Source organism: Acomys russatus, chromosome 24 (assembly GCF_903995435.1).
Source record: "Acomys russatus chromosome 24, mAcoRus1.1, whole genome shotgun sequence".
Lineage (NCBI taxonomy): Eukaryota > Metazoa > Chordata > Mammalia > Rodentia > Muridae > Acomys > Acomys russatus.
In genome coordinates, this window is record NC_067160.1 from 55774221 (window position 1) to 55797106 (window position 22886).

At 41.8% G+C, this 22886-nt stretch overlaps 1 protein-coding gene and 1 long non-coding RNA gene across 4 annotated transcripts in view; one reads left to right on the forward strand and one right to left on the reverse strand.

Annotated features, from left to right (window-relative positions):
* Nucleotides 1-22886, reverse strand: part of Spopl (speckle type BTB/POZ protein like) — a 60585-nt gene that overhangs the window by 32398 nt on the left and 5301 nt on the right. The window lies entirely within an intron of this gene.
* LOC127207575 (uncharacterized) lies at nucleotides 963-1328 on the forward strand. Of its 3 annotated transcripts, none has more exons than XR_007832934.1 (3): nucleotides 963-1007; nucleotides 1098-1117; nucleotides 1220-1302. It is a non-coding gene; the product is annotated as an uncharacterized LOC127207575 (long non-coding RNA). The 3 variants fall into 3 exon arrangements; XR_007832933.1 differs by lacking the exon at nucleotides 1098-1117 and adding an exon at nucleotides 1138-1157; XR_007832935.1 differs by having other exon boundaries at nucleotides 984-1007; nucleotides 1098-1157; nucleotides 1220-1328.

Here is a 22886-nt window from a genome sequence, read left to right on the forward strand (position 1 = left end):
ACAACCAAATGATACTTTAAACTAACTACTCTGAAAGCAAACAAAAATGTTATCTAATAAAGTAGGATCCTCTTCACCTGGTCAGAATAAACAAAATGGATCCTCAACCAAAGCAAGGGAGGTCCAGGGCCCTGGGAAGAAGTCACCAACAATCCACCTGAGGATATGACATCAAATGCACTATATTCAAGGGTTCTAGGAAGGTACCTGGTTTCCAATCATGGGATTCCTCCTGTGAATAGTGGGTCATTCTCAAGTGTCCAATGTAAAACCCATAGCTCTCATTTTAAAGGGCATAAAATATAGTTCACAGTAGGCAGCCGTCTCCTAGTAGTGTGCACTGGAAGGATACTCCAGTCCCTGTCCTGGGCAACTGTCCCTAGACGCAGCCCTGCAGGCAATACAGATAGCAATGTATCCGCCCCCTCCAGACATGGCCATTCTAGTCTGTGTCCTACATGCAGTACTTCTTTGAGGAAAGAGAAGACTGTCATACTTGTGTGTGCCCAGTTTGGTGCTGCAGATATGTCCCCGGATCCCCATGCTGGCTGTCACATCCACCTGGTGGTTCCCATCTAAAGGATGGTGGTGCAAATAGCCAATAAATAGTAGCGATGAGGTTCTTGTAGCTGTAGAAATGTTACTTGGTACCGTAAGCCAACATACAGGGCTGCTGGGCGCATTTGCTGGTGTCCATCTGCAGCCCATGGAGGCACCAGTTATCTTAGCTATCATCATCATTAAAGTTCAGCTACTGCTTCTCATTTAGTGCCATGCTCAGGTGCTCTTACACACGCCCAGGTGCTCTTCTTACACACGCCCAGGTGCTCTTACACACGCCCAGGTGCTCTTCTTACACACGCCCAGGTGTTCTCACACACGCCCAGGTGTTCTCACACACGCCCAGGTGCTCTCACACACGCCCAGGTGCTCTCTCACACGCCCAGGTGCTCTCTCACACGCCCAGGTGCTCTCACAGACGCCCAGGTGCTCTCACACATGCCCAGGTGCTCTCTCACACGCCCAGGTGTTCTCTCACACGCCCAGGTGCTCTTCTTACACACACGCCCAGGTGCTCTTCTTACACACACGCCCAGGTGCTCTCACACACGCCCAGGTGCTCTCTCACACGCCCAGGTGCTCTCACACACGCCCAGGTGCTCTCACACATTACCAGGTGCTCTCTCACACATGCCCAGGTGCTCTCTCACACGCCCAGGTGCTCTCACACACGCCCAGGTGCTCTCACACACGCCCAGGTGCTCTCACACACGCCCAGGTGCTCTCACACACGCCCAGGTGTTCTCACACATGCCCAGGTGCTCACACACCCCCAGGTGCTTACACACGCCCAGGTGTTCTCACACACGCCCAGGTACTCTCACACACGCCCAGGTGGTCTCATACACGCCCAGGTGCTCTCTCACACGCCCAGGTGCTCTTACACATGCCCAGGTGTTCTTAGACATGTCCTTCCTGTCATCTATATCATGTTCTGACTCCCAAAGAGGTTCATGCCATAGCTGACCATGGCCGCGGAGCTGGAGAGGGTGCTGATCATGCATTAAGCAGCTGATCTTTGTGACATGGCCTGGGTGCAGTTTGCTCATGAGTACATATAGCCTAGCCCCATCGTTTATACCCTCAATCTAGCTAAGGAGCCAGGATTTCTTCTAACAGCTGTATGTGAACAGGAGCTGGCTCATCACCTCAACTCCCCCTGGTCCAACTGCCTGGAGCTTCCTTGTGGGAGCCACCATCACCACACAGAACTGGACACGGCTGGCAGGGAACGGGAATGGCGGCAGGGCTACTCTTCTTCCTTAAGTAACACCTCGTTCCCTTAGTTAAAATAATTTGCTCACAAGCTACCTGGACCTTACTGTGATGTTCCTTTAAGCATTAATGCAATACATTGCAGTTAATATCATTATGGTTTTGCTTCACACCTTAAAACTTTATTTGTACACGTATTATTTCATTTGATCTTCTCAAAAGTTCTGGGGTGGGGAGAGGCTAGAGAGATGGCTTAGCAGCTAAGAGCACTTGTTGCTCTGCCAGAGAACATGGATTAGATTTCCAGCACCCACAACTACCTTTAACACCTCCTAGAGCCCTCAGGATGTACGTAGTAGTAAGACATTCACGTTTACAAAACACCCAAACACATAAAATAAAAACAATAAAATATTAAAATTGTATTAATGTAATCAATGAAATATTTGAATAAATAAATTTAAAAAGTCATGTGAAGAGTCTATTTTGCTGATAAGGAAACATTAAAAGCAGTAAAATGGTATAACCTTAGGGTACAGATTTTTTTCCAAAAGGCTAGGGAATCAGAAACTAATAAGTTGTAGTTGAAAATAGTAACACTTTTTCAATTCTAAGGTCCTGTGGATTACTGTACTTCATCTATATACAACCACTGCTTGCTTAGTATAGTAAGCTAAATTATATTAACTGTATTTGAAATTAGCCACTGCTAAACAATGACATACTTAGAAAAAGCAATTCATAATTTATGCCTTCAAGTAAAAAGCACAAAGTTAGCCTGCTCTTAACAGAATAATCCAGAAAATATTATCGAAGTTGAGAATTTGGTTACACATATTACATTCAGGGTCAAAAGCAGTGTGAACTCTCTGAGCCTCAGTTTTCCTATCCATTGAATAATACTTTCAAAATATTAGTGTGTTCAGGGGACACAGAAAATATTCAATAGTCTCTAGCACAGAAAAAGCACTCCTTACAGAATTAACCTAGAGAACAAGCATTATCACAAACCATGAAAGAAACAGCTTACCTAAATATGATTGTTGAGATCTTATCCTTGCTTTTTTTCTTTTTATAAGTTGGGCTCTCCTTCCGTTTTTTTGTTTGTTTTTTGTTTTTTTTTTTTTTTAACCAGCTATTAAGTTAGATGGTCTCATGGTACTTTTTAATAACAATTTTGCCTGCCTTTAATCCAAGTCAGGTGAAGGGAGTTGATACCCAAGCATTGTCTTCAGATGGCATGACCCGAGGGAACGTCCTCAAACAGTGGAATTCTTTTCTATCTTCGCTGAGCTGTTGAATACCTCATTCAAAGCTCACTCAAGTTACCTTTAAAATTGTATGTTTAAAACATTCTAAGTTAAATGAAAGGGCTGGGGGCTCTGACAGGAGATGCATAGTACCTCTGTCCGGAACAACTGAAAAAGGGTAGATCTTATGAGCAGCTTTTAAAAACTGGTCCCATGAAATTGGAAGAAAAGACGGCAGAGTAAGGTCACATGTGTGCAAAGCTCCAGTGACGCATATAGGAGTGGGATGAGAGCACTGCAACAGGGGACAAAGGAGCCTATTGTTGCTAAGTAGGACCCTTAGTCAGCTGGGAGGTCAGGGCCAGAGGCCAGGCCCACAACACAGAGCTGCTCCTGCTTTGGCTTGGGCTGCTCACCCTGCTTGTGTGGAGAGGTGAGGGAAGAGGGGTATTAGAGCTTGGACCTCTGGCTGCAAGCAGAACATAAGCATGAGGACAGAGAGATGTGCAGTGTCCTGGAACTCTCAAGTATCCTGGCCCTGGACGATGGAAAACCAGTTGCTTTCTGGATTGGGCCTCCTCGAAAGACCTCCACTATGGTCTACACTGCCACCAGAGGCCCATGTTGTTATCCATAGTCTGTGCTGCAGCATGAGTGGGTGGGGAAGGAAGCCATGAGAACGTCCAGGTTGATGTGTTGGTCAGTCCTGGGGGCCATGATCTTGGGCCTGTGCTGCTTCCAGCAGTTCTGAGAAAGGAAGTTTCTTTTGCAGTGGTATTGATGACTCACAGGTGAGAATGAGAGACATTTAAGATTCTGTGACAATCCCCTCACAGAAAGAAAGAGATGGAAGGAGGGAGGGAGGCAAGGAGGGAGATAGAGGGAGGAAGAGAGAAAGAGGTAGGGGAGGGAGAGAGGAAGGCAGGCAGGCAGGCAGGCACAAACAGTCTACACAGGAAGCCACTAAAGAAAGCCCTTAAAAACTGTAACAAAGTGAAGACTTTCATGGGACATGGCCCTTGGGCTAGTGTGCTGATATAAGTGAGTATATACCATTTGACTCTTTCTGCTTCTGGGTTAACTCACTCATTATGATCATTTCTAGTTCAATCCATTTGTCCACAAATTTCGAGAATTCCTTGTTTTTAATAGCTGAGTAGTATTCTATAGTGTAAATGTACCACAGTTTCTTCATCCATTCTTCTACTGAGGGACACTTAGGTTGTTTCCATGTTCTGGCTATTATGAATAAGGCTGCCACGAACATGGTTGAGCATATATCCCTGTTGTGTGCTGGAGCATCTTCTGGGTATATTCCAAGGAGTGGAATAGCTGAGTCTTGAGGAAGCCCTATTCCCATTTTTTTCTGAGAAAACACCAGATAGATTTCCAAAGTGGTTGTCTTCACTTACCAGGAAAGTGGGTCAGAGGGGAAGACATCCTATTGAGACTCTAGGTGAGAGAAGCACAAGAGAATGGGGAAATAGAAGGATCCAGAGGATCCTAGAAACCTACAGGAACATTGTGACGGGCAGATCTGGGCCTAGGAGTTCTGCTCAAACTATGGCACCAGCCAAGGACAATATATGCAGTAAACATCGAACCCCTACCCAGATCTAGCCAATGGACAGGACATTCTCCACAGTTGAGTGGAGAGTGGGGACTGACTTTCACATGAACTCTGGCGCCCCATATTTGACCACGTCCCCTAGATGGGGAGGCCTAGTGGCACTCAGAGGAAGGATAGCAGGCTACCAAGAAGAGACTTGATACCCTAATGGGCATATACAGGGGAGGAGGTCCCCTCAGTCACTGACATAGGGGAGAGGAGTAGGGGGAAAGCGGGAGGGAGGAATGGGAGGATACAAAGGATGGGATAACAAGTGAGATGTAATATGAATAAGTTAATAAAATATTTTAAAAAACAAAAAGAATTGTGACAAAGATGTTGAGGTGTAGCTCTTCAGTTGATGGTCTCTAGTGGGGAGGTGGGACAGGACTCAGCTAAGTTTTTGTTAGCCACTGGGAATTTCTTATATTCCAAAGAGTATATGGGCAACATGACTTGAACCTGGTGTGTCTGTCTTTCTTTTCTTCTCGTTTCTCTTTTCTTTTCTTAAGAGGAGGATACAAGGATTGGAAGCTGGATCTGGGAGGATTGGGAAGTGCATGTGATCTGCGTGCATTGTGTGAAATTTCCAAATAATTAATAAAAAATATTATGTTGGAAAGGGAAGGGCTATTTTATAAATTAAACTATTTCATTTTCTGGCCATAGTTTTCTCCCTTCAGAAAGGAACACCTACTTTCTTAATCACTAAAAGACTACAGTAAACAAGGGTGAAATGAGTAAGGTCTTTAAAGTCCCTGGGACATTTTCTGTACTACCAATTACTAATTCTGCACGCACTGACATCCACTCTAGGCACCTTTCAAAGCTACCTGACTGCCAAAACTTTCATACCAAATAAAAGCTATACTTTCTCCTCCCTCTAAATTCTTTCCTCTTTCCCTAGTTTCTCCTGTTTCAGGAAAACTTTATTAATTTATTAATGTGTATCTTCCAAATTTTTCAATAAAATCATAAAAGTTCATTGCCTTCATATTTTTCTCCTTGCTTCATGAAACAATGGTCAGAATTTTTTTTTACTTTAAATTGCTTCATTTAAGCCAGGTGTGGCAGTGCACGCCTTTGATCCCAGCACACGGGGTGGATGGTTGTGAGTTTGAGGCCAGCCTGATCTACAGGGCAAATTCAGGACAGCCAAAGAAACCCTGTCTTAAAATTTTTTTTCTTGACTTATTTACTCACCATTCTCTAATATTAATCTGCTATAATTCACTGAAAAGCACAAGAACAAACAAACAAACAAACACCAAAATAACCTAGCTGGCAGAGACGAGTGCAGTAATGTCTACTGAAAATTCTATATTTATCTTTCAATATCCTCCTGCCAACCAAATGCTAGCATATAAGCCTGCCTCCAGGTTGCTTAGCAACCTCTGATACCACAGCCCGCAGGCACCAGGTATAGGCCCAGGATATAAAAAGACAAACCCACCACAGGTCACTCTCTTACTTGGTCTCTCTTACTCTTGTGTTTTCTCTAAGGGCACTCCTTTCAGTCTGTCTGTCTTCCCCCTCTCCCGTCTCTGTCTCCATCTCTGTCTCTGCCTCCATCTCTGCATCCGTTCCCATCTCTGTCTCTGTCTCTGTCTCTCCCTACCCTCACAGCCCAGTCATGCACCAACTCCTTTCCATTGCCCTTCTCCCCACATAAATTTCTCCATATCATAGCTGTGTTGTGCCATCTCACTTTAATGATAAGAAATGAAGAATAATCTCTGAACCCTCTTAAATCCATCACAAGGGACTAAAGGTATGGCTCAGCAGTTAAGAGTGAACAATGCCTTTGCAGAGGCCCGAGGAATCTGAGTTCAGTATCCAGCACCCATGCTGGTTAGCTTATAACTAATTTAAGCTGAAGTTAACCCTTCCATCCCCTCTTGACTCCAGCAGTACTGTACTCATATATACAACCACACAAATGTATACTTATGAATAAAAATAGAAGTAAAGTCTTTCCTTAAAAAAAAAATCAAGAAACTGCCATCCACTAGTTTGTATAAATATTTATGTTATTATTTCCTGTTTTCATTGTTTTCATCCTTTGAAACAAATGTTTTATTACAACTTGTTAACAAAATACTTAAAATATATATTAATGTAACATTTGTTTTACCAGTTTTTAGAGTCACTTAAACAAATCTATGCAATGCTTCTTGTTCTAGAACTCCAAGATAATGGAGAGGGGGGCGGATATCTCATTTCTTTAGGGTGCCCAGAACACAAATGTATTAAGTTTCTAAATAGACCAGGAACTGAAACAAATACTATAAAGGTAAGATCACAGAGGTGAAGCAGATACATAAAGTCCCCAAATTAATTTGACTTTCTTAAACATCCTGTGACGATCTAGAAGCATTGGCGGCCGAGCTCCTCCAGCTCCCCACAGTTGTTTAGTTCCACACCACTTTCCCAATTCTCTTCTCCTTTCTCCTCACTTCTAGTCTGTACTATTCCTAACATCAGCTAAGTTTATTCCACACCTGTGGACTTTCAGGCTACTAGCAACAAAATCCTCTGACATTTCCTAAATAATCTCATCTAATTAACAAGCTATCAAAAAATAGCTACCAATTTTTCTCATGTAAAGTTGTCTGATAGCTTTACTAACTCCGAAAATAAATATTGCTTTACCCTTTTCTAACAGATTTAATCATGTATTTATTTATTTATTTTGGTTTTTCAAGACAGGGTTTCTCTGTGTAGCCTTGGTTGTCCTGGACCCATTTTGTAGACCAGGCTGTCCTCAAACTCACAGCGATCCACCTGCCTCTGCCTCCCGAGTGTTGGGATTACAGGCGTGCGCCACCACTCCCGGCTAGATTTAATGCTTTCATGCCTTACTACCAATATATCCTTGCTCTGTCGCCAGTCTTTCCTTACAATTGTCTTCTTTATCAAACAAAATCTACATACATGACTTTCTAGAGGTCAAGCCTAACAATTCACTCTTTTATTCCACTCTGATACCCTCCTGGTAAACAATCTGTTCCACATCAAACTCGCCATCTTCATTTGAGCTGATGAGTGGAGCACAGAAAGGCTTCAAAAGCAGCAGAACAGCAGCTTTGTAGCAATACCGAATTCCTTAATTATTATCTTTTTAAACTCACAGCTGTCAAATAATTTGATTCAAATTAAATGCCTTAGCAAATGATTAAATAATTAGTGGAAGATTTTATTTAAATATGTCTCAAGAGCTTTCAGCCCATTCAAAATGGTAGGCCCTAGCCAAGCAAGCCTATTTGTGAAGTAATTTGAATCTAGCGACATGGCTGCTCTGATCACATCCAAAGACCTTGTAAGTCTTTGTGATCTCCATGGAATACAGACACGCCCTTAGTACATATATCTTCAATCCCAAACAATGAAGGTAAAGTTAGTGTATAGAAGGGAGCACCCATGTTTGAAAGTGATATTTATTTGAGGGATCTTAGAACTAATGTCTCACAGATAACAGAAGACAACTATCAGAACAGCAGGGAGGACTTAAAATCTAACCTAAATTTTTCCTGAGTAAACTAGAAAAAAAAAAAAGTAAATTAAATACAAGGTTAATAAAAGAAATCAACAAAGTTGAAAGTAAGAAAGCAATAAAGAAAAACAAAACAAAAAAAAAAAAACCCAACAAAACCAAATTCCATGGAAAGAGCCATGGAACTGGTGAGCTTTCACTCAACAGATAACTGGAAAGGGAGAAGAAGACAGAAAAATCATAAAGGACTTCATGATGGTAAAATGAATAATTTAGAAATAACACAACCAACTCTATACCCACTGTTTAGTATTCAAAATGTAATAAATGTAATGAACCAATTTCCTGAAAAAATATTTTCAAAATTTACACAAAAGGCTGATCCATTAAATAAAAAACAAAACAAAACAAAAACAAAAAACAAAAAGAAACTTAATAAAATATAATTACACTTCCAAAACAGAAAGCACCATGCATTAATAATTTAACTGATAATTCTACCACATATTTAAGGAAGAACTTACAACAATTTGGAGCTGAAACTAGTTAAGAGTGCTTCCTATATTTGGAGAAGCTGAGGCTTTGTTTCCAAAACGTGCATGGCAGCTCACAACCCTCTGTAACTCCAGTTTCAGGAGAGCTAACGCACTCTTGTAGCTGCCATGAACTTTTATGCAAATGTGCACATAAACTCACAAAAGTATATACATACATACATACACATAACAAGAATAACTTATTATGGAATGAAGAGATGGCTCAGTGGTTAATAGTGCACACTGCCCTTCCAGAGTACCTGAGTTTGGTTCTAGCACCAATGTTGAGCAGGTCACAACTGCCTGTACCTCCAATTCCAGGGTATCCAACACCTTTTTGTAGCCTTTCTGAGTACCTTCATACATCTGCCATATACACAGAGTGACACACACATGCGTAATTTTTTTTAAATCTTTAAAGTAAAAGACACGAAACTTAGAGCAAAGTTAAGTGTAGTCCTCACCTCTCATCACGGAAGCTTCTCTTTGCCAACAGTCAGGTATCATTACAGAGGAATCCATCCATGAAAGAACTCCCATACCCAAGGCTCAGGAAAATTGTAAAAGACGGAACAGAAAGAGTACAAAAGCCAGGAAGCTGAGGAGATTGCTCAGAGTATGTTTCCCATAGCGCGAGAAGCTATGCCCATGGGGTCTCATTAACATGAGCTGTGCAAGGACAACAGACATGACTGTACTTAATACATGGGAAAGACCACAAGGTCGCAGCCTACACACAGAGCTCTACATCACTGAGGAATGAATGCTAAGAGTGAAGTGAGAGTCTTCCCCGGGAAAGACCACACAGTATCAACGGTCAGCCCTGATTATATATGCATGTAACAAAAATATCCTTGTTATATATGCCTGTAACGAAAATAAAGAAACTAAGGGAGGGAAGTATAGGAGGATTTAAAGCAAGGAAGAAAGGAAAGAAGAAATGGTAATTATATGTCAAGCTCAAAAATAAAATAGTAAGAACACATCAAAGATATCATTCATCATGACCAGGTAGGCTTCATTCCAGGCATGCAGGGATGGTTTAATATACGGAAATCCATCAATGTAATCCACCATATAAACAAACTGAAAATAAAAAACCACACGATCATCTCCTTAGATGCAGAGAAAGCATTTGGCAAAATCCAACACCCATTCATGTTTAAAGTTTTATAGAGATTGGGGATACAAGGCACTTTCCTCAACATAATAAAGGCTATATACAGCAAGCCAATAGCCAAAATCAAAGTAAATGGTGAGATACTCAAGGAAATTCCTCTAAAATCGGGAACAAGGCAAGGCTGCCCACTCTCTCCATATCTCTTCAATATAGTACTCAAGGTTCTAGCCAGAGCAATAAGACAACAAAAGGAGATCAAGGGTATCCAAATGGGAAAGGAGGAAGTCAAATTATCCCTATTTGCAGATGATATGATAGTGTACATAAGTGACTCTCAAAATTCCACCAGAGAACTCCTAAAGTTGATAAACACCTTCAGCAAATTGGCTGGATACAAAATTAACTCAAAAAAGTCTGTAGCCTTCCTATACACAAATGACAAGCTTGCAGAGGAAGAAATTAGGAAAACCACACCCTTCACATTAGCCACAAGCAATATAAAATATATAGGAGTTACTCTAACTAAGCAAGTGAAGGACTTGTTTGAAAAAAATTTCAAAACTCTGAAGAAAGAGATTGAAGATGACATGAGAAGATGGAATGATCTTCCTTGCTCATGGATCGGGAGAATTAACATAGTAAAAATGGCCATCCTACCAAAAGCAATCTACAGATTCAATGCAATCCCTATCAAAATACCTACACAATTTTTTAAAGACATTGAAAGTTCAATTCTGAACTTCATATGGAAAAACAAAAAAACCCAGAATAGCTAAAACAATCTTGTACAATACAAAAATCCTCCGGAGGAATCTCCATACCTGATCTCAAACTGTACTATAAAGCAATAGTAATTAAACAGCATGGTACTGGCACATCAACAGGCTGGTTGATCAGTGGAATCGAATCGAAGACCCAGATATGAATCCACACACATATGGTCACTTGATTTTTGACAAAGAAGCCAAATCCATTCAATGGAAAAAGGACAGCATCTTCAACAAATGGTGCTGGTCTAACTGGAGGTCTATGTGTAAAAAAATGCAACTGGACTCATATTTGTCACCTGCACAAAACTCAAATCCAAGTGGATTAAAGACCTCAACATAAAACCAGAGACACTAAGTCACTTAGAAGAAAAAGTGGGGAAGAGCCTGGAACATATTGGCACAGGAGACAAATTCCTGAACAGAACACCAACAACCCAGACCTTAATGTCAACAATTAATAAATGGGACCTCATGAGGCTGAGAAGCTTCTGTAAGGCAGGAGACACTGTCAAGAGAACAAAGCGACAGCCTACAGACAGGGAAAAGATCTTCACCAACCCTACATCTGACAAAGATCTAATATCCAAAATATATAAAGAACTCAAGAAATTAAACACCACCAAACCAAATAACCCAATTGAGAAATGGGGCTCAGAATTAAACAGAGAATTCTCAACAGAGGAATATTGAATGGCTGAGAAACATTTAAAGAAATGCTCAACCTCCTTAGTCATCAGGGAAATACAAATCAAAACAACTCTGAGATTCCATCTTACACCCATCAGAATGGCTAAGATCAAAAATTCAAGCGACACCACATGCTGGCGAGGATGTGGGGAGAGAGGAACACTCCTTCATTGCTGGTGGGAATGCAAACTAGTACAGCCACTTTGGAAATCTATCTGGTGCTATCTCAGAAAAATGGGAATAGGGCTTCCTCAAGACTCCTTGGAATATACCCAGAAGATGCTCCAGCACACAACAAGAAAACTTGCTCAACCATGTTCGTGGCAGCCTTATTCATAATAGCCAGAACATGGAAACAGCCTAAGTGTCCCTCAGTAGAAGAATGGATAAAGAAACTGTGGTACATATACACTATGGAATACTACTCAGCTATTAAAAACAAGGAATTCCCGAAATTTGTGGATAAATGGATTGAGCTAGAAATGATCATAATGAGTGAGTTAAGCCAGAAGCAGAAAGACTCAAATGGTATATACTCACTTATATCTGCATACTAGCCCAAGGGGCATGTCCCATGAAAGCCTTCACTTACCAGGAAGCTGGAACAGAGGGGAGGACATCCTATTGGGACTCTAGAGGAGAGAAGCATGGGAGAATAACAAAGTAGAAGGATCCAGAGGGTCCTAGAAAGCTACAAGTAGAACATTATGATAGGCAGATTCGGGCCCAGGGGTCCCACTCAAACTAAGGCACCAGCCAAGGACAATACAGGAGGTAAACTTCAAACCCCTACCCAGATCTAGCCAATGGACAGGACATTCTCCACAGTTGAGTGGAGAGTGGGGTATGACTTTCACACGTATCTGGTGCCTCATATTTGACCATGTCACCTGTAGGGAGAGACCTGGTGGCACTCATTGGAAGGATAGCAGGCTACCAAGAAGAGACTTGATACCCTATGAGCATATACAGGGGGAGGAAATCCCCCTCAGGAAGTCATAGGGGAGGGGAATAAGGGAAAAATGGGAGGGAGGGAAGAATGGGAGGATACAACGGATGGGATAACCATTGAGATGTAACAAGAATAAATTAATAAAAAATAAAATAAAATAAAATAATAAAAAGAAAGTAGAGGAATTTTCTATAAATTGTTTTATGATCAAACCTACTATGACCTCAATACCAACCCTGACCAGACCAGTACCAGAAAAGTAAAAACAAGTATTTGCCATGAACAGAAAATTCCTTAAAACAATGTAGGCAAATCAAATACAAGAAATTGTCAGGTCAAAAGGAAACTCTATTTCCTTGTGGTTAGACAAAAGCCAGCATTCCTCAGGAAATTCCAAAGTAGGTTTCCCCACCTCCACCTCCACCCCCAAGACACACACACCAAAGGAGCCATTTCCCTCACCAACGGCAAGAGAGACAAAAGGCTTTCTGTGGCACCTACTAACACACCAAAGCTCTGCTGGCCTCCAGCCCACCTCAGTAACACAAGCACCTGTTACACACTTCAAAGTCTATGCTAGCATAGTAGCTGTTCAGTCTCCTCCCCTACCCTAAACTCCCTAGCTCACAGCTTCCCTCCCTCAGCTATCTATGCTCCTCAGAACTCTGCTACTTAGGCTATGCTCTCTCAGTCTTCTTCCCCTCCTTTTCAGCCCCCCACCCCCATCCCCTCCCTGCACCTCTGTTCCTGCTTCTCCCATGGCCAGGTCCAGTAATACTTTCTCTCTGCTTTGGACTCTTCTAGATGCCTCGGGCTATTCTCTCGCCATATCTACAATGAAAATCTTCCTCTTAACCATACCATGGAGCAGCCACATTGATCACCACTATATACATAAATACACCACAAACAATTGCTATTCATCACAGGAACACACATTCCCTAAACATTTGAAAATCCATTCACTAATCAGTCACTAATGTGACCAACTGACAAAAGGAGCAACACAGAGCAGGGTTCAAGACAAAAAGTACAAAAAAGCCATGGCCGGAGACGGGCAGCAGAGAACAGAAACTTCTGTACAAGTTCCCTCCCTCTTCAGGGATAGGCACACTGTGAGCTTCGGTACCTTTTCAAGAACCAAGAGTTCTCCAGCCCCACAAATTGGACAATTCCGCACTAATTCTTCTCAGTTTTTCACTTTATTTGCATGCCTGCATTGTCAATCAGGGATCATCTGCACCGTCAGAACACAGGCACAGAACTGCAGGAAGATGGAAAAAACAGACTTTTGCCCTGCCTGTTAACTATAGCCATCCACCTGCACCCACACACACCTCCGCACATGCCCGCACGGTGGTCCCACGCTTTTCAAAGAAAAGCTAACCTGAATGAGGACTCTAGTGGCTGTCTCTCAGCTTGCTTCTTTGGAGAAAGAGGACCTAACTCGAGACTCTGAGGACAAGCCCACTGAAGGCTAGGCAGGTCAAGAAGCTTGGATGGGCCAGCTGCCAGGGCTGTAAACTGAACTTTTATTCACCTGCTTCAGAAGCTGTCTCGGAAGAAAACTGCCTGCCTGCTAACCTAGGCCTAGTCCTGGAGGCTTCTTGCCTCTGTACAATCAAACTTCGGCCTGCAACGTATTTAGCCTCTGAGAATTACTGCTTACTCAGCTCATTCTTTCTAGTTCTTGATGAACTCCACTGGCTGGTGCAACTCAGCTGTTCTGGTTCAAACTCCTTTCCCAGCTAACTTATTCAATCTGGCTTTTCTCTAGGCCTCTGAATTACTATGCGTAGCCTCAAACTAATTCCAACAATCTTTTCTAATCTTCTGGTTCCTTCTCATTCTCTGGCTTGTTCTGTCTTCATCTATGCCTGGCTTGTTTTCTCATTCAACTTCTCTCTGTCAAACTCTCCTGGTAAAACTTCCTCCATTCTCCTGTTTTCCTCTCCTCTCTCTTCTTTTGAGAGTTGGGTGGATCCTATTCTGTCAAATACTCTCTAATTCATCACTTTTCCTGCCACTCAATCAGACATCACTTTCAAACACGGGTGCTTCCTTCTACAAACTATCTTTACCTTCATTGTTTGGGATTAAAGGCATGTACCACCATGACTGGACCTTGCTCTATACAAGGCTGGATGGAACTCAGATCTGTTTGCCTCTGTCTCCTGGACTAAAGGCGTGTTTGCATTCCCCCAGATCACACAGACCTAGAAGGTCTTTGGTTGTGATCTCTTGCCAGAGCAGCATTTTCTGAACTAAATTTCCTCCACACAGCACGGGACCAGCGGTGCTGGAGGCTCATTCCTCCCCCAAGTTTTGACTATAAACTTCAGCTGTGAGAGGGAATCCGTTCCTGCTGCCTCCCAACCCTGGCACTCCCTTTCCTCTAAGCTTGTTCTGCAAGCAACTGCTCCTCTTTGCTATGCCAAAACGCAGAGAACTTTTGAGCTAACATACTTCTCATAACTGTATCAGCTTCCTGCTGGTATATTAGTTATTTTTCTATTGCTGTGATAAAACGCCATAACCAAGGCCACTTATAGAAAGTAGGGTTTATTTAGGATTACCACTCCAGAGAGATTAAGAGTCTATCACAGTAAGAAAGCAGCAGACATGATGCACTTAATCTTGAATGGCAAGCAAGAAGCAGAGAAAAACAAAAACAACAAAACAAAACAAACAACAAAACCCTAGCAACTGAGTCTTTAAACCATCAAAGCCCGTTCCTCAGTGACATACTTCATCTAGGGAGGCCCACCTCCTAAACTGCCCAAACAGCTCCACTGGGGACCAAGTTTTCAATGCCTGAGGTTATGGGTGATGTCTTATTCAAATCATGAAAGGCAGCATCAGACCACAATTCAAAGTTCAAACCTGTTGGAGGATTTGGCCCCAGTCTGCCTGTGACGTCACTGCCTAGCTGCCACTGGGCACCCCCTGCCAGGAGTATATAAGACAACAAACCCATCCACCTCTCTCTTCCTGCCTCTGCCTCTTCCTCTCCTGCTGTCTCTGTCTCTCTCTGGGACACCCCTCTCACATCCTTCTCTCCCCATGCTCATATAAAAACCTCTCCATATCATATCTGTTGTGTGGTGCATATTTCATATTTTATATTATATCTCATTAAAATTGTAAACTGGTGGCCCCTTACCGGTAAGGCTCTTCCAGAATTACCTAACTCTGGCAGCTGAACTCACTCTACCCAACACACTGCTCGCAACAATCGGCCTCCTGTTCCAAACTTTCCTAACTGTTCTCTCTGCAACGCTAGTACTGCCTGAGCTCAGCAGCAGCACTGGTCACTACCACTCTGAGTTAACCTCTCCCCCTGCAGCACCAGTCACTGAGTAGAGTAGCCCTCCGCTTTCAGGGACAAGACTCTGGTCTCTCAAAACTCACAGCTGCTAGAACTGGGCACCTAGCACTTCCCTGCCCCACCCCCCCCCCCAATTGGGTCAGACTCTCGAATTGCTCCAGCCTCTTGGTGCCAGTGACTTTGAGCTGGTCATGCTCACTCCCACCTCATGGCCGAGACCTTTCTACAGTGCCTGCCCGGCCCTTCCTGCACAAGCACTGCTGCACTAGCTGGCAGCGTGCAGAAGGCAGGAGCCAGGACAGGGTCAGCAGGAGCCAGCAGCTACCAGTGCCTCAGCATTTCTCCCAGCTACTAAAACACTATGCACAGCCACCCTAAGCCACTGCAGCCTGCTGTACCAACCATGCCCCTGCACTGGCTCAGATGAACATTATGGCAGCTTGTTAACATTTTCAAATCTGTCTGCCAATGGTTGCTCACAACAGGTGGCAGCTGGTACGCTAGTTTTTAGATAAAGGAGGTTGAGATATTGACCCACGCCATTTTCAAAACCTCCGGCTATGGGCTGCCCAGGAAGTGGATCTATTGCCCTCTGAGCCATCTTTGTTAAGGGCAATCACGTGACTAACCACCATCCTTACTAAGTGCTCCCAGCCCTGTTCAAATCCTTGCTACACTTCAAATACAGCTTCTGTGTTTTACAGTCGTTGTCTACTATATTTTCCGGCACATAAGATGGCCTTTTAACCCTGAAAAATTCATGCCAAAGTCGGGGGTTGTCTTATACGCAGGGTATTTACCTGCAGCTTGCTTCCCCTTGTTTCATATGTCTGTCACATATAGTGGGGGTGGCTGCAGCCAATCCCCCACTCTCTGTGGGGAGTATGACACAGGGAGCAGCAAGCTCCATACATCTTCCTGTACCTAGAGGAGGAGAACGTGAGCGTAATTTGGCTCTTCACCAGAACCCACCCACTCAACTAAGAGGGCTGTGCTACTTCGGGTTGAGTGTGCAGCATGCCTTACAGGGGCAGTGTAGGCTGGCACTGGCTGTCTGCCGGCATTTAATAAAGCACCTGACTGTCTGTGCCCTGCCTGCAAATAGACACATGCCCGAGTCTTCTGCACAGCGTGTGCACTGGGAAAGAAGTAGTCTTATACGGCGAGTATATTCCAAATTATATTTTAACTGGAAAAGCCGGGGGTTGTCTTATGTTTTTACCCTGGTTCAAAATGTTTTTATTTCTAACTTATATCTTTATTAATTCCTAGACAAATAAATAAAGGCTGTTCCTTCTATCACCAGCTACCCTGGATTCAACTACAGGCTTCCTGGCTAATGGGTTTAATATGGTTTCCTAAATTACTCTATAATGTTCTGTTGTATTAACTTCATCTGTTTACGATGTTACAACTTAATCACTACCTTATAAATATACTCAGCCTTGTTCTTATTCATTTAAAGCATACCTTTAAATTTTTATAAGCTATAGACTTTTATAAACTAAAACATACAGGAAACTGCTCTGCTCTCTTTTTATGGACTGTGCTTATAAAATTTAAGGCTCCAACTAAACATGGATAAAACCTAAATTCCTAGTCTTTAATTATTAAGGTCTTGTAAATTATCAAGTCCTTTAATATACTCAAAAATGTATTTTAGTCATGCTAAAAGCCAATGCAATTAATTATATTTTCAAGGTCAAACATAGAATAATATCATAACATTCTACTTTGTGTTTACAAAATATAGTTTAGAACAGATAACTAGATACAAAGACTGCTTGAGATTGAGATTCCGATTCCCAGATCATAACAGTAGTTGCCAAGGTCTCAGAATATTTGGGCACAATGACAGGTGACATCAACCCTGGAATGTGGTGTGCTAACCATAAGAAATACTGCTCTAAATGTCTCGCCCTCTGCTAGGGCCCAGCATGAACTGTGGACAAACTGGACACCAAGAGAGTGTTAGCTTATGTTGATGAAAATAAGGTGAGGTCAGTCTCTTCCATGTTCTCCTTCCGCTCAAAGAGCCTCTTGTCTCTCTGCGCCTGGTGCCATACTGTCTCTGCCCATGGTGCCATGTTGCCACAGGAGACTGTCTCTGCCCATGGTGCCATGCTGCCACAGGAGACAACTGGAACAACTGTCCATTTACTGGGATATGAATAACAAGTCACCTCTGCCATTTTTATTTATACATGGATCCATTTAGGTTACAATTTATCCTTTACAGGTCTCTGATTATACCGACGGCTAAGCTGATGCTAGCTTGATAGCTAGAAAACAGGCAGCTCCTTAGCCCACAGTAATCTGCCATGTTAGTTCATTGGTCAATTCATTGGCTAGTTAAAACTACTAGATACTAGATCTCTTATTTAGAAAAGCAAACAAGTTTGTCTCCCATTCAGACCTCAGGTTAAAGATAAACAGGCTTCAGATAAACTTCCCTATCCTCTTCACACACAAAATCCGAGGCCTTAAGTCTCACTCCTAGAGCTGCTTTCATGTCTAGATATGGTCTATCTTGTTACCATTCTTTTAGCTAAAGGACAGTGAGTGTTCACAGCAATCTCATCTATGTCTTAAAACTTTCAAGAAGATGTTTTGTGAATTTTGGAGGGTCTAAAAGGGCATTTTATAAATACCAGAAGGTCTAAGAAGATGTTTTAAGGTTGATACATACAAGTTATGAATATTAGAAGATCTAAGAAGTTTTATGAATGTTAGAGGGGCCTAAGAAGGTGTTTTATGAATGCCAGAAGGTCTAAGAAAGTCAAAATATCTAAAAGGATGTTTTATTTCTTATTGCTATCCTGTTGCTAAGCTATTGTTGTATTGGCTGTTCAGAGTGTTGACATGGTCAATGGAGCTCTGATTCATTAGTCTAAATATGGTAAAACATTACACAATACAATTTTATCATAGTTCCAAACGCTAGATTTTAAATTTCTTTTGATTTGTCTTTTATTTAAAATATTTTTCATTGTGCTTAAATTATATACCTCCAGTCTTCTGCACAGAGGGAAGAAGCCCCTCTTTCATGACGTGTACTGGTGCTAAAAATCAAGACCAAGTAAGCTTTTGCTGTTCTGCTCTACAGGAGATTTCTGTCCTCCATACATTACTAGTCCACAGACGTCAAAAAGTTCCATAAGGCTTCTGCCTTTCCTTAGCTCACCTCAAAGAGTGTGCACGCTTTTAACACAACGTTTTTCCCCAAGCCTCTGCTATGCTGTATGTCTACTTCCTTTTCCTACAGTGTGTGCACGTCTAACAATATGTATTTCACTGCAGATTGTAAACAATAATGATACTAACATGTCCAAAATTTTCTTTTTGTAAACTTAAAAGATTTTTGTAAACAACAGAAAATCCATCTCTCAAGTCAAATGGAAGCCAGCTAAGTACTGCCAATCATCAACCTAAGTTTCTCACGTATCTCCTATCCCTGAGGGTGGGGTTCCTCCCCTCTTCCCTGGGACTCTCTAACTACCCTATTGCTGCATTCTTAGACTCAACACCGACTGATTGCTGAGTCTTCCCTTCTGGTTGATGTGAATGCTTTCTATTGGTCTCGCCACCCTACATCCAGAACCTTCATCTAGTACCTTCCCCCTTAGGTCAGATCTCCCTTTACCAGCACAGTTCAGTCCCCCCTCTCCTCTTGTTTGTATTCAAAACCCCAGGACTGGGTAACCATGTCTACTCTCGGACACTGCCCTTGGTCTCCGCCTAGTGCTGAGGAGCTGCTGGAACAGTAGTACCAGGAAGTAAAGCCTTCCTCAGGGGATGCTTTGACAGGTCACTGACTTCTACTCTCCCCAAGGGAACAGTCCATTTGCTGCCTCTCCAGGCTTCTCTGGGATGCCTTCTAGAAAATTTCAAATCCCTATGCCCACATTAAGGGCAACCACACTTGGACAGATGTAGAACAAAACCTTTTTAATTACTGCCAGCAACCGGGTGAAATTGAAGGACGCTCCCTATATCCAAACCTTCTTTGCTCTCCCAAAACTTTCAAGCATTGTTTCTCTCCTTATGTTCCAAACTTTCCTCTTCTTTGTTCTTCCAAGAGTTTCAAATATGCACCTAAGGTAAAATAAAAGGAACTTCCCTTTGTTCAAGCTTTTCTCTTCTTCACTCCAAAACTTCCATCTCTGTTTGCTCTCCCAAAAGTTTCAAGTGCACACCAAGAGAGAATTTCTCCCCAACCTACCAACTTTGTCTTCTGCCCACGTATATGTTCCTGTATCCTGATAAGACTTCCTACATTCAGGACATTGTCAAAGCAGCTACCCACAGGTGCTCCAGTCCATGCAGTCTGAAGCCCCATTGTTCCTCCTAGCTGGACCTGCGCTGCCCCTCCTAGATGCACCAGTTCTCAGACCCTGGGCACTGAATTCAACAGCCTATTCATTTCGGCCTGCTAACCCCTGTCCCCACCCTAATGTCAGCAGGAAGCAGTCAAAGACATTGATTTCTTTACGCCTAATCCATTTACAAAAGGCCGAAATGATGTGCTCCAGACCTGGAACAAACAGCTCCAGGTTCTCCCAGCACTCCTTGGTCCCGATCTGCTGCAGCACATGGCTGGCATAGCCTTCCCTCTACTCTGAAATTTCAGGGCAGAGCTTTTCCTTCCCCTTCAGCATATCATCTGGACATTTTGTTACTTTTCTCTCTCTCTCTCTTTTCATCTTACCTACATTTATATACTTTAATTTACCTTACATAAGAAACAATTCAAGGTCCTCGTTTTTTTTATAGGAAAAGGGATTCTGCCCCAGTCTGCCTAGCAACCTGTGACGTCATTGCCTACCTGCCACCAGGTGTTCCCCTGCCCAGGAGTATATAAAGGACAAACCCACAATACCTCTTTCTCTCTCCCACCTCTCTCTTCCTGCCTCCCCCTCTTACTCTCTTCCTCTTGCTCTCTCTGTCTCTCTGTTTCTCTCTGAGGTACTCCTCTCGTTTCCTTCTCTCCCCATCCATGCTTATATAATAAACCTTTCAATATCATATCGGTTATGTGGTACATATTCCATGTTTCATATCTCATATTTCATTAAAATTTAAAACCTGTTTCATTTAAATCCTACGTGGTAATGTGTTCTAAAGTTTGTTTGATTTTATCCCATTTAAGGTCATTAGATCCAAATTAAGAATGAAATAGTTCCCACTGTTACTCTCCACTGTCTCCCCACTCCATTCTTGGAGGAAGGTAGAATATTGCCTCGACACAACTAAAAGAAACAGAGGAAAAACTCTTGATGGCCATGGGTATGATGGGGATTTTAAATATGAAACCACGCTCCATTAAAGAATGGATGCAAATAATATAATAACAACAACAACAACAACACTGATAATTTTTCTGGTTTGTTAAACACACTGTTAACAGAACAAAAAGACAAGCCAGACTGGCAGAAAATACTTCCAAATGGTGCTAAGAAAACAAGCAACTGTAACAGAAAATAAGGAGACCTTGAAATAGAACAAGAGAATATACATATACCAAACATGTAAGGAAGAAGTACTTCTTATTCTGTATTAGAGAAACATAAGTTAGAATAATGAACCATCACTTAAGGACTTACTAAAATGCTCAAGATATAGAACACTGACAACCCCAAATGTAAAGAAAATTATGGAACAAATTGTCTTATTCACTGCTGTAGGAAATGCAGTGACACAACTACTTTAGAAGACAGTTAGTCAACGTGTCATTAAACAAAATACAGCAATTACACTGCTTGTTATTTACCCAAAGGAGCTGAAACTTTGTCTCCACAAAAAGGTTGTTAATAACAGCTATATATATAATTGCCAAAACTTTGAATATATGTCTTTTAGTAAGGCAAATAAGCAAATGGTCAGATATCTATAAAATGGAATACTAGTAGGCATTAAAAAGCAATATTCTATTCAAGCAATAAAATCCTGAGGAAGTTTAAGTGCATACTAAGTGAAAGACACTAGAATGAAAAAACTATGTATGACATCACATTTTAGGAAAGGCAAAATAGTTCTGCTTTGTTTTTTAACTTAGTGGCTTTCTAGGGATTGAGGATAAGTGTATGAATGGGTACTGCTCCGAATTTCTATGGCAGTTAGCATGCTCTGTATGACATTATCACGATAGGTAAATATAAATTTGATGAAAGTCATAAAATATACAGTAAGAGTGGTTCTTAATATAGGATGTGGGGGTAATAATGACCTGTTAATTCAGACTAATCAACTGTAACAAGTGAACCATTCTAGTACATGAAGGCAATAATGGTGGAATGTCTGTGGATATGGGCACAGGGGGAATTTGAAAAGTCTTTGTGCTTTCAGTTCAACTTTGCTGTAAACTCCCAACAGCTTTAAAACTCTTTTCTTTAAATTATTTAATTACTTGGGTGGGGCAAGCAAATTTACAAATACACTTTATATAAAACTTTTTAAAAATTACTTTGCTTCAGAAAACATAGCCATGCAGGAAGCAACAATATGTTATTTTATTTTAGTTTTTCATTGTGGTATGTGTGGGTACTTTGCCTGTCTGCATGTCTGTAAGTCACAGACAAACAATGCCCATGGAGGCCAGAAGAGGGCGGTGGTTCCCCTGGGAAGGAAGTTACAGACAGTCAAAGTCGTGGGTGCTGGGAGGTAAACCCAAGTCCTCTGGAAGAGCAACCAATAGTCTCAAGTACTGAGCCATCATCTCTCAAGCTTCAATATGTTCTTTTCAATGAATCCCCCAAATATTTAAAAAGCATGTTACAGCGCTTTAGGTATAGAACATTTTATATCTGTATTAGCTACTAAAAATAAAACTGATCCTTTAGTTATGATTTTCACTTCTGAATTACAGAATGTAAGCAAAGGTGTGGGGATAGGGAAGCATATTTTCAAATACATTACTGTTCTACAGGTTACTATTCCCAGCACATCTTCAAGTCAGGGGTGCGTACAACCTAGCACAAACAGTTTGAATAAAGACAATACTGGTGTTATGTGTTTTATAGACATTGCTTCATTTCGTGGTCCCTGAATACCTAGACTGACAATCTTTCAATGTCAGCCTCTTGAATGACAGACTTAAAGGTATATGCCACTATACCTGGTAGCTTTAGTTTTAGAAAAATCAGTGACATATAATTATGTTATACAACTCAGATAGAATGCCAGTAGTTAACAAATAACAACTCAAGAACATATAAAAATCACAGTTATTACTTAATAAGACCTTCAAATCTAAAGAGCAGGGACAGCACAGAAGTAACAGATATATATATGGCAATAAAATAACTGTAAAAAGAAATTTCAAAAATCACAACCTTTTAACATAAAATTTAAAGAGACTACATTAGA